Source organism: Heterodontus francisci, chromosome 19, assembly GCF_036365525.1.
Source record: "Heterodontus francisci isolate sHetFra1 chromosome 19, sHetFra1.hap1, whole genome shotgun sequence".
In the NCBI taxonomy this organism is placed as follows: domain Eukaryota; kingdom Metazoa; phylum Chordata; class Chondrichthyes; order Heterodontiformes; family Heterodontidae; genus Heterodontus; species Heterodontus francisci.
This window is the reverse complement of record NC_090389.1, coordinates 64,353,272-64,366,774: the sequence shown is the minus strand read 5'-3', so window position 1 is coordinate 64,366,774 and position 13,503 is coordinate 64,353,272. Positions and strand designations below refer to the sequence as shown.

At 41.1% G+C, this 13,503-nt stretch overlaps 1 protein-coding gene across 3 annotated transcripts in view; it reads right to left on the bottom strand.

Moving 5' to 3' along the window:
- iqsec1b (IQ motif and Sec7 domain ArfGEF 1b) overlaps nt 1-13,503 on the bottom strand; it is a 708,606-nt gene that overhangs the window by 544,136 nt on the left and 150,967 nt on the right. The gene's annotated exons all lie outside the window — the stretch shown is intronic.

Sequence of the window (13,503 nt, the reverse complement as noted above, 5' to 3'; positions counted from 1 at the left end):
AATCATACAATACTGGATTGGAAATGTACTTGACTTATAAAAAATTATGGGCTGATTTTTGTGTTTGGATTTTTTCCCCCTTTGAAATTGGATCAAAAATATCTGGAAATCTGCTGCAATTGAATACACACTTTTTGGGGCTAAAATAAAATCATGTTCATTAAACACTGTTTAAATTCAACAAAACAATTTTCAAAGGAATATAATTCTTCAATAATAAATGCACACACCCATTGAATTACAATGTTAGAAAGCAGCTTATGTGCATATTTACAGTATCCTCAGCATCTGTTCCCGCATGGAACTTCAAGCATTTGAGAGATACAGATGACTCAAGGTACACTATGATGCTGCAGGTAATATGTACAGAGCTGCAGTGGTGAAGTAGGAAATAGGAAAGAGGCTTCATGCATCACCCCAGTATAGCATTCAATATCCACATTTCATGATTATATCACGATCAAACGCAGTTTTGAATTTACCTTTCAAACTTTTTTTTTTGGTGGGGGCAGTACAGCAGGGCAATTGTTTAATTCAATTGCAAAATTAAAATGTTTCTACATTAAAAACAGATTGGAAAACTAAGTTGTATGCTCGTTTTCAAAACTACACAGAGCACCTTAAAATTAAATACAACTCATCTTTATTTCCATTAATATTGAAAATCAGGTTGTGATCATGATCACTGTCCTGTGGTTTTTTATCTCCTCGGAAATATTGTGGTGCGCCTTTCAGACCGTCAAAGATCAGTGCACCTTTCAGAAAATAAAGTGATTCTTGACAACACATCGGCCCGCTGATGTCATCAGGGTGCACCAAGCTGCGCACATACGCAGCTACATCTTACCAGGTACTAGCGGTGCATGCTCGGGATGACGTCGTTGCACAGCACCAACGTCATCGCGTATCTGCGCCAAGTCCATCTTTGCGCATGCGCAAAGAAGCGTCATCGGGTATCCAGTCCCCCACTCAGCTGGAGGAAGCGGCTGAATGGGAGACTGAGGCTGGAGCCCTCCCCCCCTCGGCAACTCACTCCAGGCCTCAACGCTTGCTCCCCTCAGCCACTCGCTCCAGATCTCACTGCTCCCTCCACTCCCCTGGCCAATTGTTCCTCATTTCCCGCCACCCTGCTCTCAGCCCGCATTGCCCCCCCCCCCCACCCAGCCACTAGCTCCAGGCCGCGCTGCTTCCCTCCTATCGGCCACTCACTCCTACGTTGCCCCTTGCGGCCCGCGCCTGGTGACTGATGAAACCTGGGAACGAGTGGCTGAATGGAGGTAAGTGGCACGGCCAGAGCTAGCGTCTGTTTTAAAGGGTGGGCGGTACGGAGAGCAAGCGGCCAGAGAGCAGGGCTTGGTGAAGCAAGAAACAATTAGCCAGGGAAGTGAAGGGGAGCAGCGAGGTCTGGAGCGAGCGGTTGAGGGAGGGAAGCAAATCAGTAGGGAGTAGGGGGAGAAAGCAAATTGCTAAGGGGGGGGGGGGGAAGAGAAGTGGCCAGTGGGGCGGAAGCTGGTAGCTGCATTCAGGTGAAATCAGTCCTGGTCAGTCATATAAACAAATCACAATGAACTGGCAGCACATTTTATACTCTGCCTGATTATCCTTTCCATCGATTGGGTGCTAATTCACTATCTTCCTATGGAAATTCAATCATAAAATTCCTTTTGTATTTAATAGCATTACTGGAATGTTAAATGGATCTGAGGATTACAGTTAGTATCCTTTAACTACATAGCATATTACTGGGCTTCCATCTAAAGTAAAGCTAGTTTGCTAGAACGATCTAGCCATGAGCATTTCCTGTGATAAACTGAGCAGCGCCATCTTCAATCCTGGCAGCTGCCTGAACATCGCAAACACTGATGTTCCAGTTGAACGGCCTGCATTTGCACACCAAGTGGTTGCGTTGTCAGCAAAAGCAGCCTTCAGAAAATTCGATAGACTTAGTGAGCCAGAGATAATTCTGGTTGCCAAGCAACAGTAGCAAGAGAGGACATGTGATTCAGTGTTGCAGTTTGACTTTTGAAAATTAGCTGGCAAAAACTGGTTTGAGCAGAGAGACTGTTCCAGCAACTGAAGGAAAGAGTTTTATTTTCTCGCTCTCAAGAAGATTCTGCAAAGCAACAAGCTGAATTAATTCCCTAAGAAAAGAAAAGCTGTTCTTTCTCAACAAAGTATCAGTATTTCTGTGTTCATCACTGAAGGGACAGTTTATGCTACAACTGCCAATCTGAACTGCTGAATTCCTATCTTTGAAGGACCTTCTTTTTCCCCATCGGACCACTATGAAGACTTGAAGCGATCTTGGACTGTTTTTACATTGGAAGACTCAATTTTGTCAGGAACGGAACTTGCAAAGACTTTTTTTTGTTTTCTCGGTCAGCTAATTTAAAAGCAAGTATATGTATGCAAATGTAGGAGTTAGATTTTTAAATAAGCTATACGGTCTTTAGATATTCGTTTATCTTTATGTTTAAGATTTTCAGTTTTTTTAATAAATAGTTAATTTGGTGATATCTAAATATACCAGGTGTGGTCCATTTCATTTGGGGATTACTAGACTGTTCAATTTGGCTGTATTTTTTCCCGATTTGGAAAGGTTAAACAAATATGCTGCGACCTGTGGAGCGACAGGACTGAATTGGTAGTGCATTGATCCCACTGCGATCAAAATCATATTTTGATTCGGGGCTTTGTCCTGAACAGTCGTAACGTCATGTTCTATTTTTTTATGCCCATAATTTTTTTAAATGACAAAAATCAGGTTTGATAAAGTACTTATACAAACAGCCTGACCCTGTTACGAGAAGCAAGAAAATTATTTCTAAATTGGAGAGGCAAGATACTTGCACTATATGAAGGTTCTATTCGTTTCGGAAAAGCAAATCAAATGAATAACTACCCTGTTGAACTTCTTCCCAAAGACAAAAGCTTATGAATTACTGATTGATTACCACCCAGAAATGATCAAAGATTCCTTAAAAAAAGGTATGCAATGTGTTTCGGAAAACTAATTTCAACAAGAATTTTAAATAGAAATGTCACCCCACAGTAAAAACAAGATTAAATGTAAAAGGAAAAACAAATGTGAACATGTGGTAACATGTACATGTTACAAATGATAAATGTAAATGCTTACAAGTACATTTGTAACGACTATACTATTAGAAGCTTCATAGGAAGACATTTTGTTCATATTCGCTAAGCATACGTTTTACAACTTATTGTATTTATTATAATACGTTTCCATGTAGACCACACAGCTACCAAGAATACCATTTGGTTTTGGAACTGGAACATTGGCCAAACACCACTCTGTTGGCTTTGCGACAGGAGAAATGACTCACATCCTGGTCATCTCTTCCAACTGATGTTGAACTTAGTTCATCAACGGGTGGGGTACCTTCCTAGGCATAAAGATACATACCGGTCTGGCATCTTCCCTTAACATTATGCTATATTTGGTCTTCAGTCTTCCTGGATTCATAGTTTTGGAAAGTCTGCTTGAAAGAGACTGTTGGACTCTGGCGGTTTGATTTCATCCACTTTCTCAATTAGATGTAGGTCTAAGCACACGTCCCTGCTGGAGAGAAAATTCTTGGTTTTCAGAATGTACAGGGTTTCCATTATTTGCCTTCTCCTATATTAGAGAGTGTTGCTTGCAGCTTTCCCTTGATCTTCAGTTCAATCCCTCCTGGACCATGTAACTGAGTGTCTGCTAGTTGCAAGCAATGTGTCGACAACCACAGCTCTTGGTTTGACAACACTGACACTTGTACCCGTGTCCAATTTGAAATTACTAATATGTCCGTTGACAAATATCCACCATCCTGAGAGCCAGATAGGGATAATTAATCTCCCCTAGGAAGTCTCCTGGTTTATCTTCCAACGGAAATTGCTCCACTGCATTCACAGCTGCACGCGAAGACTTTTTGGCATATTTGTAAGAAGTCTTGCTCTGGCACATCTTTTTGAAATGGCCTGTCTTTTTGCAACTAAAGCATTCTGCTTTATTAGCAGGACACTGTTTAGGTCTTGGGTCTTTTTGGCACCACAGCGCTGGCAGGGTTTTATGGCATCTTGCATCTTCCCATCTGAATGTACCTTCTTATCCGGAGATTGTTTCTGTCCTGGGCTACAGGAACTGTCCAGTCATCAGATTTTTTTCTTGACCCAAGGCTTCTCTTCAGCCCGCAGGAGGACGGTGTTTGTCTTCAGACCTCTGCCTGTTGCACCATCTGAATTGCTTTCTCAAGGGTGAGGTCATCTTTTGACTGCAAGAGATCTGATAAAGACTCATCAGCTATTCCCACTACTCTTCAGTCCCTTATCAACTCAGACTTCAGTTCTCCATACTTGCATCCCTCAGCCAATTTGTACAAATCCTTAATGAAAGCATCCACTAATTTACCCAGCTTCTGGATCCTTTTAATAAACTTTGCTCTTTCCAGAATCTTACTACTTCTTAAAGTATTTAATCAAAGGCTTGTGAAACATCAAACTTGTATGAAGCCTCATTGATGCCTTGCCTTATGATCCCATCATCAACTGCACCCACGGAGTATAGTATTTACTTGCTCAGCTTCAGATTTGGTGTGCAGCTGAGAAGCTATTCTAAAATCTTAGAAATCTTTTTCTCCACATAGACCAATTCTGTATCTGATTGGGTCCTTCCAAATTTTGGAAGCTTTCAGGCATTGTGTATTTTTGAATTCATCCTTTGCTAAACTCTTTAGAGTCTTCCCTTACTATTTAGAAACTTTCTTGCTTTATTGGAAGCTTCCTGCTCTTTTCAAGAGTTCCTGCTCTTTGCCGAGGTTTCCCACGCTTCAGATTTGTGGTCTGCTTGAGTAATTGCCCTCAACTCTGGACCTGCTTTTCGTGACGGATCGGCTTTTCTCCATTTTGCCTGTCCATTGCGCCATTATACCATGTTTCTACCCTTTTCAAAAGGTTTCTCATCAGATCCCCAATCATCGAATTCTGTGACTCGCAGCCTGTGATCGCTGGACCTGGATTCTTCTCGCATGCTTCTGTGGTGCAGACTGAATGTCTCTGCGGCTGACTCACCAACTGTCAGTGTCTTCCTCCGGCTACAGAGTAGCTCTAGAGCTCTTCGCAGTGTCCCAACTGAGATTTGCAGTCTTCTTGGTGTTACTGTACCAGGTTAGTGTCTCAATATTCTTATGGTGTGCTCACCACTGCCATCATATTGTATATTGTTGCTAGTATTGAGGATGCTACGTCGAGCTTGGTCTACAGAATTCTCAGAGTCTTTATGTCTAAAGAGCAACTTGTTCATTGTATTTACATAAGTATAGACACTCTCCTTAAGCATGTCTAGTTAGCACCTCTCATGATGCTCCAAGCCCATTACCCACGTGACTATTACATCACCACAGTGGGAAGGTATACTCATTGTCTCAAACATTAACCTTTCAGACCCTTATCCGATATTTGCAATCTTCAAAACCTTAGTATCTTCAGTAGTTATGGAGCCCTGAAAAAAATAACCAAAGCATCAAAATTTTCTCATTTTGTCATTTAATTCGAGAATGATGTGATGCTTTACAAGTAAAGGAGCATATCATGCAATGCACAACATATTTTGCTGGTATGCTACAGATGTGCTTAAATCAAGTATATCCAATTAAGATTAATGTGGAGTAGTGTGAATAGAGAAATCACGAGGAAAATTAAGTGTATTGTTTTTCGCAAAGTTTGTGGATCGACATTTCTGAATTCCCAGCTCCAGTTCTGAAGCACCCAACATGAAATGACATGCTTTTTAAAAAACTGCTTTTTAATAAAAATGTGATACTCAAAACTTCATTGCTTATTTTAAAGAAAGGACAAGTTCCTATGTACTTCATAGAACTGTCAGATCATACTGCTACACAAATACTTGCTGACATGCAAATACATCAAAATAGCATATTGAACCAGATAGTATAGCTTCAGCTTGTGTTTGAACTACCACTTGTAAGGAGACAAAAAAGTAAAAGCACATTATGTCAAAACATCTCCATTACTTATTTTTTTTTAAATGCAGAGACTGAGGCAAGCATATGTCTGTTAAGTACATTTTGTACACAATGCTAAATTCAAAGAATAAACTCCATGAAATTCCAAGTGTGGGGCATTTGGAACTATCCAGATCACAGACAATTAGTGCATTTACTCAAAAACTCAATGTTCAGTACCACACTGCAATCTACTAAACGAAGTCAGACACAACTTTTAAAGGAACAGAAACTATGTACCAATATTTTTTGTAATATATCTTCAGTCAACATTCCAAAAATTGCATTAGCAATTTAAGGATCTATTGTATATCAAAAATTGTATTGTTGATTAAAAGTAGCATTGTTTCCTTACCAACACATACCATGATTCCATGAGTAACTACCACAGAAATTTCCACTATGATCTTTGAAATTTTTTATTTGCTGGAATATTACTGAGTTTTGTGTCATAAAATTTATAAGTTCACCTCAAAAGTGCTGAGCCAGTAGAGTGAGAGTCCTTGGAAAAAACAAATCCAAATGAGCACAATCACAAATTAAAACATTTTGACATTTGTAACCAAATTAAAATATAGAGCCAACTCACAGGTAATGTTCTAACCAAAAAGGTCTCTGGTCTAATTTCCATGGTTAGGAAAACAAAATGACCTCTGAACATGCCTAGATTTTGAAAGACAATTACTACTCCATCAATAACAATGAGTAACCGCACAATAGTTACTTAAAACCTCCTTGAAGATTGCACATGGAGTATCCAATGAAAATTGTGCTCAATACTGTATTTAAGCAGCCCAGGATCCCAGAAGCTTTGCAAGCTACTCTTTCAATATGTCCTGCCACCTTCAAAGATCTATACACATGAACTCCCAGGTCCCTCTGTTCCAGCACACTCTTTAGTGCTGTCATTTAGTCTACATTCCTCTCCCTACCACTTCTGCCAAAATGCATTACCTCACGCTTATCTGTATTAAATTCCATTTGCCACTTGTCTACCCATTCTGCCAGCCTATGTCTTGTTGCCAATTGACTGCAACATGCTTACTGTCTGTTAAATCTCCAAGTTTAGTATCAACACATTAGGCAGGACATGGGGGCGGGGGAAATAACTCCCCTGCTCTTCTTCCAAATAGTGTCATGGGATCTTTTACATCCACTCGAGGGGTCAGACAGGGCATCTTTTAACGTTTCATCTGAAAGACAACACCTCTGACAGTGCAGCACTACCTCAGTACTGGACTAGAGGGTCAACTTAGATTGTTGTGCTCAAAGTCCTGGAGTGGGACTTCAACCCACAACCTCCTGACTCAGACCCAAGAGTGCTACCAACTAAATCACAGCTGATACCCCCAAAGATTCCTACATCACTCCACTCAATACATTCTTTACACTGATCCCTGGGACACTCAACTCAATACATCTTCCAGCTCCAATTCCTGGGACATGCCACTTACTGCATGGCCCCAGCTCCAATCCCTGGGACAATCTATCTCACCCAATACTGATCCCTCAGAAACTCCATTTAATAAATCCCCCAGCACCAATTCCAGGGAGATGCCACTCAGTACATCCCTAACCTCAATCCCCGTGATTCTCCACTCAGTTCAATTCCCAGAATGAATCTCTGGGACACTCCAGTCTGTGCATCGCTACCAGTGACCCCTGGGCTACACAACTTAGCTCATTTCCCAGCACCAACACTTATGACACTCCACACAGTACATCTCCAGCACTGATCCTTGAAACAGTTCACTCAGTACATCTCCAAGTACCGATGTCTGGGACACTCCACTCAGTACATTACAGCAACAATTCCTGGTACACTCCACTCAGTACATTCCTAACACTCATTCTTGGAACGCCCCACTCAGCCCATCTTCCAGCAACAGTCCCTAGGAATCTCCACTCCATACATCTCCCAACTCCAATCCCTAAGAAACTCCATTCAGTACATCTCCCAGAAACAATTCTTGGCTCATTTGACTGCACATCAGCACCAATCCCTAGCACAGTGCACTTACTATGTATCCCATTACTGATTGCTGGGAGACTCCACTCAGTAAGTTTCCCAACACTGATCCCCAGGACACTGCACCCAGTACATCTCCATATCATTGATACCTGGATGCTCCACTCAATACATTTCCTATCATTCCCTCACTTACCTGCTCTGTGCATCTTTCCTGGCACCGATCCCCAGGACACTCCATTCCATCCATCTCCCAGCACTGAACTTTGGGATAATCCGCTCAGTACATCTCCAAGCAATGAACCCGAGGAACACCTCCCCCCCCCCCCCCCAGTGCATATCTCAGCACCGATCCCTGGGAAACTCCACACAATGCATCTCCCAGCACCAATTACTGGGACACTCCATTCACAACATCTCCCCAGCACCAAGCCCCAGGATTCTCCACTCAGCGGTCTAGAAGTTCAATAACATCCTTTGTCCCAAGCACAAAACAGGCGGCAAAGCAGCCAATACAATAGGCGTGGCGATCGCACCCTTTCACCACCAGAAATGGTCCACCTGCTATATTGGATCATAAGTATCTGGGGTGCACACCAACACTATTAAAATCAGCAATTAAAATATTAAACTGTATGCCTAGATTATAAATTCTCATTCTTGTTTCCTAATCCTTCTATGGCCTCGCCCATTCCTCCCCATCTCTGCATTCACCTCCACAATCCTCAGATGTGCTCCTCTAATTCTGGCCTGTTGCGACTTTAATTGTTCCACCATTGGTGGCTGTGCCTTCAGCTGCCTATGCTCTAAGCTCTGGAATTTGCTCCTCAAACTGTTGGCCTCTCTACCTCACTTTGCTTCTTTCAGATTCTCCTTAAAACCTACCTCTTTGACCAAGCTTTTGGTCACCTGCCCTATCTCCTTATGTGGCTTGTTGTCATATTTGTTTTATAATACCCATGAAGCACCTTGGGACTTCATACTACATTAAGTGCCTATATAAATGAGTAGTTGTTGTAGTACCCTTTCTAATATTGGGCTGCCCCAGACCCCCCTCTCTCTACGTGAGTTTAATAGAAGGAAGGACCCCTCAGCTTTGGTAATAAAAGGGCTCATCCATTTCATACAGGTTAGTTGTGGATTCTCATTTGAAGATGTTGATTAACCCTCTAGGTCTTTTGTGGCCTGTTTTCTGACTCTGAAAACTTATTTAACTGATTTGTTTTGGTCTGCTTTCACAACTTGGGAGCTCTGGTAACATTCTATAATCTTCCAATCTTCCCTATATATGAGGGAGGTGACAGAAGATTGGAGTGTGGCAAATGCAACACCCTTATTCAAGAAAGGTGCAAGGACAGCCCTAGCAACTATAGTCCAGTTAGTGTATCAGTGGCGAGTAAGGTTTTAGAAACAATAATCAGGAGAGAAAAAAAAAAATCAGACACTTGGAGAGGTTTGAGTTAATTAAGGACAGCCAGCACAGATTTGTAAAAGACAGATCATGCTTGACTAATCTAATTGAATTTTTTTGATGAAGTAACAGAAGGTTGACGAAGGGAAGACAGCCATCATTGTCTAGATGGATTTTAAGAAAGCACTTGATAAAGTACCACATAAAAGGCTGGTTAACAAAATTGAGACTCATGGAGTAGGAAGGTCAGAGTCCAACTGGCCAAAAAACTGGCTTAAGGATAGAAAAGAGTGTCTTAGGAATTCTAGACAGTAGGTACCCCCAAGGGTCAGTGCCAGGACCAGTGCTTATTTTGCTTATATATAAATGACATGGAATACAGAGTAAAATTTCAAAATTTGCCGATACCAAACTTGGAGGAATGGCAAACAGAAAAGATGATACCAATCGCCTGCAACAGGACAGATAGGCTAGCAGAATGGGTAGACAAGTGGCTGATGAAATTTAATACAGACAAGTGAGAAGTCTGACAGAAGGAATAGGGAGAGACAATGCAGACTTAATGGTAGAGTGCTAAAGAGTGTGCAGGAACAGAGGGAACTGGGTGTGCATGGGCATCGATCTTTGAAGGTGACAGGACATATTGAGAGAATGGTTAGCAAAGCATATGGGATCTTGGGCTTCATAAATAGAGGCACTGAGTAGCTATACTGAACTTTTATAAAGCTCTGGTTAGGCCCCACCTGGAATTCTGCATCCAATTCTGGTCACCAGACTTTAGAAACAATGCAGATGAAATTTACCGGAATGATTCCAGGAACGGGGGAATTTTAGTTACAAGGTTAGGTTGGAAAAGCTGTGGTTGCTCTCACTGGAGCGAGAGAGATTGAGGGGAGATTTGATAGAGCTGTACAAGATTATGACAGGCTTAGTTAAGTTAGACAAGGAAAAACTGTCCCAATTAACAGATGGTACAAGGACTAGGGGACACAGTTTGAACATTTTGGGCAAGAGATGCAGGGGGAATGTTAGGAAGAATTTTTTTTTTACGCAGAGTTGTAATGACCTGGAACACTCTGCCCACGAGGGTGGTGGAAGTGGAGACAAAGATTTCAAGAGTAAACAGGATGGGCACCCAAGGAAATAAACTTAAAGGCCAATAGGTATCAAGTGGGAGGAGTGGGATCGACTGGATTGCTCTGTGGAGAGCCAGCATGGACTCGATGGGCCAAATGACCTCCTTCATGCCATAAATGACTAAAGGAAAACTAAACAGGGATTATTTTTATAACTTACTCTGAAAAAACTCAATATAAAGAGGCAGGTTTACCATCTGCAGATCTTAAAACAAATTTAGCAGCTTTTCTAAAAATCATGTAGCTAAATAGCAAATGCCGATGGCACAACTGACTGTTGAGGGAGCAAATTAGCCAATTACTAAATTAAGTCTCAAGAACATTGGTTAATGATGGTTAACCGCTAATGTTAATTCAGTTCCCTCCCGCTGTTTAGATCTATAATTTCTGAGCCAGTAGCCTTGATAGCATGAGTCATTGTTGAAGCATAGCCATTGAAGAATTATTTAAAAATTCACCTTTGAAAAATGGACTCCCTTCTAGGTCTAACTTCAGGCTTACCAATTTAAATTTCATTGTATGTCTTGTCATGTTTTCGAATTTTTTCACAAAGAATTTGGAAATTAGTTATATTTAAGTAATGCGCTTTAAATCAAAGTAGGATCACAAAATTAAAGTACTCTTTACAGGCATGGGCTACTGTTAGGACAAAAAGCAGTTTGTTCATGAGCCAGGCACTGATATTGTTGAAGCTAGATTGACAAATTTGTGGGACATTGCTGCTCATTGGCCACTTATAGCTAAGACAGTGTCATTTGACTTATCCCAGACTCTAAAAAATGGCTCCATCCATTTTGAAAAAAAGATAACTTCCAGAGATGAGGGAGAAAAATGGCTAAGATATACATGTGATGTCAGTCCTGTTAGGTCTGGAGGGACAGCCTATCTTAGAAGGAATGCTTTCTTATGTTTATCAGCACAAGTCAGAATCAAAAGGCGAACCAGAAAAAGTCAGGTTATCCAACGAACATAGGGCAGTGCGGCATACTACATTTCTTTGCAGGTGATCAAAAGCTATGTGCAGTTAGAGTAGATTATAACTATTACTCTGTACATTCACTCACTGCCTGTAAAATAAAACAACAGGTCTCAAATAGTTTTCAATCCACCTACAGAAAAATTAGAGAAAAACAAAGACAGACAAGAAATGCAGTTCAAAATTAAGAAATACTAATGTTATGATCCAATATGCTGCATGAATGGATAATCGTTTGTAGGGTACACTCCTAAATGCAAGGTGTTTGGACAACTTATGGAAGTAACCAGTCTAAGGTGCCCGAGGGTCAGGTTGGATGCAAAATACTATCCAAAACATACAATGCTAATGTGTCGGGTTACACTTCTTAAAATGCACTGTATGTGACTTCACAACCCTGTCTGTTGTAAATGACTTTTAGAACACAGTAGATACCAACTAGGGGAGAGAGAGAGAGAGAACCAGCATAGTAAGATGGGAAGCTGTGGGTAGTTTAGCAAAAGTTGATTATTAACAAGAAAATAGAACAAAGCAAGGCTAATTGTATATAGAAACTAAGGACAACCTTAAGCTCAAGAGCAAAATACTGCAGATGCTGGAAAATTGCAATAAATACAGAAAATGCTGGAAATACTCAGCAGGTCTGTCAGCATCTGTGGATAGAGCAACAGTTAACGTTTCAAGTTTCTTTCATCAGAAAAGCGAAAAGTTACAAATGTAATACATTTTAAGCAAGTGATAGGGGAAGGGCGGGAACAACAAAAGAGAAGGTCTGTGGTAGGGTGGAAGACAAAAGAGATGAAATGATGAAGCCTTAAGTCATGCAGGGCCACAAAGGAGTGGTGATGGAGCAAGAAGAGAAACAAAGAAATAAACGATGTGTCTAGAAAGTAGGTGTTGCAGAATTGCAGAATGATAAACAACTGATGAACAAAAGCCAAAAAAGAGAAAAACAAGGGCAGGACCAACACAAAGAAAGGAAACAAAATAGGGCAACAGCCATAAATTCATTAGAATGCTGTTAGGGAATATGGGATTAATGTAGGATTAGTATAAATGGGTGGTTGATGGTCAGCACAGACTCGGTGGGCCAAAGGGCCTATTTCAGTGCTGTATATCTCTATGACATCTATTAAGAACAAATGTTATGAGTATGTCAATCGATCGAAACCTGAGGAAGCAGAGACAAAATGTACACAGCATCTCTGTAATTAGATAATGGGGCTTTGGGTGTAATCCAGTGACTGCTATAACTCAAAAACTATTAAACCACGTTGAACTTAAAAAGGTAAAAGAAAGGAACCCCAATGGACAATAGGTCTGGAAGACTTGAGGAAAATTCAAGATATATTGGGAGACTGAACAGAAGAGATGGGCTGAAGGTATGAACACTTACTTAGCCATGACTTCTTCCCAGGATACTACGGGATAATGAAAGACTGAGTATTTCCAACGCTTTCTGTTCTCATTTCAGAGTTCCAGAATCTGCAGTATTTTGCTTTTAATAAAAGACTGAATTGCATTCTGAAAACTAATGCTCAAATACAATAATGTATTAAGAAGTGTGAGGTGATGCATTTTGGCAGATGGGATAGGGAGAGGCAATATATGCTTATTGGCACAGTTCTAAAGAGTATGCAAGAGGAGGGACCTGGGGGTTCATGTGTACAGATCTTTGAAAGTGGCAGGGCATATTGAGAGAGTAGTTAGCAAAGCATACGAGATCTTGGGTTTCATAAATAGAGACACTGGGTACAAAATCAGGCAGGTTTTGCTGAACCTTTATAAAGCTCTGGTTAGGCCACATCCAGTATTGCATCCAGTTCAGTTCACCACACTTGAGGAAGGATGTGGAGGTCTGAGAGGATGCAAAGGAGATTTTCCAGAATGGTTCCAGGCAGGAGGGAAGTCAGCTACAAGGTTAGGCTGGAGAAGGTGTGGTTGTTCTCCTAGGGGAGAATGAGGTTGAGGGGAAATTTGATCAAGGT